The sequence below is a fragment of the Anopheles nili genome, chromosome 2 (genome assembly GCF_943737925.1).
Source record: "Anopheles nili chromosome 2, idAnoNiliSN_F5_01, whole genome shotgun sequence".
In the NCBI taxonomy this organism is placed as follows: Eukaryota; Metazoa; Arthropoda; class Insecta; order Diptera; family Culicidae; genus Anopheles; species Anopheles nili.
In genome coordinates this window covers 71,458,708-71,464,576 of record NC_071291.1, presented here as the reverse complement: position 1 = coordinate 71,464,576, position 5,869 = coordinate 71,458,708, and positions in this window count along the sequence as shown.

Genomic DNA, 5,869 nt, shown 5'->3' with positions numbered 1-5,869 from the left:
AATTGTAAGGTTGGAGCATCTCGATCGCTTCCAGCGAGTCTTCTACTAATTTACCCATCACACTCCAGAGGAGAAAGAGAAGCGAAAGAGCCACAACATCCATACACACCAGCACCATTTATGGTCATTAAAAATCGACCCAACGCATGTGTGCAGCCCCGTGCGGTGATTATATTTTGAGCACCATTTCGGCAGCCAAACTGCGCCATCCATAATTTTCTGGCCTACCGAGGAAGCGATGGGCGAACGCCAACGGGAAAACTGGATCATCACCCCACGAAAATGGGGAGAGAAGAAAAAGCTTATGATCCGAAACACCGTCCCGCACAAAATGGAATGAAAGCGAAAATGAGAACAAAATTCCGTGACGAAACACGACGCCAACTTGGGCCAGGGCCAGTTCGGGCAGTGTACGGGGGAACCAGGGACGATTATTGGGCAGCATAATGCGATAGAGTTACATATGATCGCACCAAACACTGATGGTTTCACGTTGCACTCGTAGGAGCACTGTGTGGCAATCTAATTGACCGTTTCAGCACACCAAATTAGGCAATGTTGCGTTGTTTTTTTTTTTGCAGCTTCGCCGCATGTCGGGTGCCTCTTTCATGAACCACAAGCAATCTAATTTCAATCATCACAATTTGCAAACTCTCCGCGATGACCCAGCATTACGGCATCATCACTGTACAAAGGTGAGAATCGCTCGATAATGAAGCACAGCTTGAACAGCTGCTGCTGAGATGGTGTCTGGTGTTGACTTAACACCTCAATTCTACTCGCGTATGCAAATGGCCGTATAATCCACGTAATTCTTCAAAAGTACTTCCGTGCAACTTCGGGACACCCCATGCGAATCGTGTCAGCTGTACCCGACCCAACGGGCTTATGTTGCACATAATCGACACTCTACTTCAGCGAGCCTTTCGACCATTTGTTTGGTACCAGGCGCTTGGCGAAATGTCGCCATCGCCATCGTCGCCGTCTGGTCTGATAAGTGAAAACAAAAATTAAACATAATTGGATAAAAGTGTTACAGCCATAGGTCGGGAGTGCCTTGCCGTGTTTGAATAATCTACGAAAGCAGAGTGGATTCCTCGGCTGTCCCTCCAACAGAAGCGTGATGTAAGCGCACAACCGTTTTAATACCGGATGCTACCGTCGCTTCCGTGCGTACCACGCCCGGGGAGTTATTACGCCAAAGCGCCACACAGTGTTTTTCCACGTCGAAGTTTGTCCCCACGCCGGGTGGATTTTCCGCTACAACGAAGCGACGCTGCCAGGTTGCGAGAAACGAGAACTAATACCATAGACTCAAACCTGTGAGCGTCGAACTAGGAAGCTCCGTGGATAGCCTCATTTAGCTGGTGCGTTGTCTCACACCACAAAGCGTAACGATCCTGTAGGACAAGAGGTTATGCGCGCTCGTTATGAAAGGCTTTCCGCGCTTGTGAAATCCTGAATATACATAGTTGCTTTTCCTTTTGTTCCACTACCCACCAATTCAACACCGGATGGCGATTCTATTTTCACAAGAACTTTCCCTGCGTAAGAAAATGCACAACCATGAGGCTGTGGGGTGATGGCAAACCCAAAAGGACCTTGTAGAAGTTTTTACTACAACAAAAGCTTACAGCTAGCCACTCGCGCGTTTGATCGCCAGCACTTTGAAGTTGAGTATGGGCTCCAAGGCTCCCTTGTGCAGCGCGTAGAACCATATAATAAACGCCCACCCGTCCAGCACACGGCCGAGAGTTTTGTTCCTCTTTGAAGTTGTGGCTAGGGACCATGCAACAGTAACGCTAACCCGAGTTTTGAAGTGCCATTTGCGCGACAACGACGTGCTCCAGGCGGGCTAAATTGAAAATCGCTTCCTGTTACCTCTCCCAACGCCAACGATACGCCGTCCGTGAGGACGTTTGTGCCTCACGGGTTCCAAGGGTGAGCGCACATTTGCCATTCCTTACAGCCACGCCTGCCTAGCGAGCGATTTGTGCCATGTTCCAATCGATTGCTATGAAGCGCACGCTACACGAGGAGCCTGTGCTAGCATCAAATTCAGACAATCTGCAACGGAACACGGTAAGTTAGGAGGGCTCTTAATGCGATTGGTGGTGAAAAAACCCGCTGGGATTGCCGCTTTTTCCGAGCAGCATCCAAGAAAGTACACGTGCAACCCACATTAGTGACGCAAGCAGATGACAACGTCTGCAGATTCGATTGATCCTCACCGACAGCCAACATCACAACACCTTCACGCGATGGAACACGATAAAAAGATGTGATCTTTTCGCGTTTCCGCATCTCTTTGTGTCGGCAGGCATAACATCGTCTAGCTTCGACCCATTTGAACACTTCATGCCGCAATTGATTATCCTCCGGCAGCTGGTATTAGTTGAAAGCAACTACAAGAGAGCCTCAGCAGTCACTATTTGGCGTCCAAACATACGCCCCATTGCCGGTTCCGAGCGAAACCCGTGATAACACGAAACAGAAACAAAACCAATCAAGCTAAAATTATCCAAATGATTGCAATTGAGCGTTTCCTCCGTCGGCGGCAAATGATAGACCCTACGGTTCGGTTTGTTTGGGCCCTCCCTTTTAGGTCGTGTGCGGGTCACCAACAACATTGTGTTTATCTTACGCTCATGGGTCAGAATTTGCCACATGGAGTCACTCAAGCCGCTCCAGATTGCGTGACAATCTCAACGAGGCTTTTACTGTTTTTTAAAACTAGGGTTTGAAACGGCGGGCCCATTGGATACGATGTACAGAGAAGCAGGAAATGACCAGCGAGTCGGCGGATCCATGGTGCCAACGGTGTTTATATGTGCACGAAAAGCCAAAATACACACAACGTGCCTCTTCAGAAACGAGAGGAACAGAGAGCGATGCAAGGGCAAGAAAACAAATAATTAGTTTAAAATTCATTCCAGCTCGTAACTGTTCTGTCACGCACGATCGATCGCATTGAATGGCGACGGAAGAAGGCCGGCAAATAATAGCATTTAAATGAATAAAACACGGACTACTTTCGAAGTCCATATCTAAGTGAAACCGGGGCGCACATAATAATGTGAAATGAAATCAGAATATAAACGAAGATATCCGATACAAAGAGTGCGTTTAGTTGGCAAGCAATGCATAGATGAGATGCAAACCATTTCAGACAACGGTGTATAGCATTTATTACAATAATAACGCCTTAACATATACATGACGGTCGCTGTGCTAGTTGCTACGCGGTTCAATAATCCAGGACTCATGAAGTTGGATAAACGATAGCTTGTCTAAAGATCAAGATCAAGATCGTAAACAGAACAGAAACCCATCCTTTACGACTCCCTCATCACGTTCATTGGCAGTAATTACCAACAAGTTACCGCAACAAGGCACCGAGAAACGATCGGAATGGGAATGGGAAAAAGCAAAAGCAGCATACACACACACACACACACAAAAACCGTCACATCTGGTGAAGAAGCGTCAAGGAGACTACTTTCCGCCGCAAGATCAGTACTCGATTCGCAGCTTCATTTATCCACAACCAAACAGAACGAGCTGCCCTCCTGCTAGGTAATTGTCTTAGGAGTGAGGCCATCTGCACAACAGCAACGAACAGTGTCGAGAGCGTTAATTTGGTGTAAATTGTTTGCACTTCCTCTGCGGCTCGAGTACATCTTGTACCAGCTGCCCTCGGGGCAGAGCAATCGGCTAGAACGTGGCAATGATTGAGATCAACAAAGGTGTATCAGGGCGAAGGTTTGCGGAGAGATCCGCGCGATACAATCGTCGCCACAGACATTCTCGATCACATTAGTCTCAAAGGCAGAGATCGAACGAAGCTAGCGATGGCTTGCTAATTCAGACAGAAGCTCTTCTCCTTCTTGTCGTTGACCTAAACCCTCTTATTAGCACTCCAATGGAGCTAGAGACGCTTCTTCGATGGTCCCTTACTCTAGGTAAGTGATCCGTAACAACGAACGAACCGAAAGGTAACGCGATTCTTTTCGAAGCATTCAGCAAACGTTGACGTTCATTACTTGAGATGGGCGCCTCCGGAAGGTTTAGACCACAAAATTGAGACGTAAACAAATTAGCTCCCCAATGAAGAGTACTGCTTGAGTTCCTCTTGACCTACACTCGTCGATATCGCACGGTCGAAATGTCGAAATTTCGCTCTCGCGGACACGAAAACATCCGTTGGCCGTCAGATTTTGAAACTTCTTTCCATCACGGTGTGATATTTCCGATCACGGGAAGGACAGAACCCATCCAGGGGAACACAAAAACGATCAACAACCACACAATTATGAAATCGAAAGTTCACTTCCTGATCACTTTCGCCCGGAGAAGAAGATATCACTCCTCCTTTCACTTTCCGCGGGAACTTGATAAAGCCCTTCATCGTCTTTTTTTTTTCTCCATCTATCCCATTTCACTACCCTCCGAGACATCCTTCCTTTGCGCTTTGTCTGAATTCTTATCTCTCGCGCCCATCTGCTCCGGATTCGCCGGCCACCGGTGAAAACTTAATTAACAATTTGATATCTTTTTAATTGATATGGACCCACAGAAACCACACCCGTGGGAGGGGTGGGGACAGCATTAATTCCTAGACAACCACGCAACCACCAAAAACCCGTCCCCACGGGTGCGGTCGTTGACCGGAAGGAGCGAAAGATCGAGAAGATGTCCGAGGGGGTCTCTGGCCGTAAAAGATGAAAGCTCCCGATTTCTCTTAATCTCGCGCCCCTCACACGGTGGAACATAGGTGGCTGGAAGTGTGTCTCCGGTGCCTTCAGGGGGTTTACTAAAGTGCGCTCAAAACACTCCAACTCGCGCTTGAACCAAACAAAAAGCTATACGATCCCGCGACAGAGCAAGGGTCATAGGCCAGCAGCAAGCGGTTTATGGACTTAAGTTTATGTTAAGCTGCACACATGCACACGTGTCATACTCATGCTTGCGCCTTTCGCCTTTGCTCGTTACCCTAACATACTGCAGTAACTAATTAATTTCCCTAGACTTGCGTCCAATAAAAACACTCGCCCGTCCGTTCGTTGGACCTTCGGGACGCCGCAGAAGGAGTGTCGTTAGCACAGCGCTTATTTCGTGTTCCAATATTTACAATCCAGCCTCAAATTGCCCCGGACTAACAAACGTTCGCGCCAGGGTTTCACACGTCCGGCCGGCGAGGAAGGTTCTCCACATCCGAACCGAATTTGTACGGTGCGCGATACCAAACCAGACAGGTTCCATGAGACCGGGTTAGTTCGACACACACACACACACACAGCCAGCCAGCTCGGAAAAACCTTCTCCCATTTCACCCGCGAAGGTGTTCCCGTTGATCAATAATATATGAGTTTATGGCCGGGCCCGTCACCCGGATGGGGTTGTAAAACCATTTTCGCTTCAGCCGGCCGGGATTTGGATTAATTTTTCACAGCTTTCGAGAGGCGCAAGATGTTTATTCATCACCGTGCATCATAACAGTAAATCTGTTTTTCCGGCCCCTTCTTCCGGGGAGTCCCTCTTTCCCACGCAGATGCAAATGCTTAAACTGTCCGTCATCATCGTCGGATCGAGATTTTAAACAGCATGAACAAAAGCTCCCCCCAAAAACACGCATAATTGGAACCGGCGGGTGTACGGTTTTTTCCTCCTTTCTTATTACGTACCTCACACCATGCGTACGCCCTCTGCACGGGGTCCAATTTGTGCCCTTTTCGAAGGGACTCGCTAACCTTTTGCAGCCTTACGCAACGTGTGTCCCTTCCGAGAACCGGTCCCCCCTTCGCCTGGTGCTCGTTGTACAACGTTTTATTGCACGTGTTCGATACAACGCCGACCTCGGGAACGCACC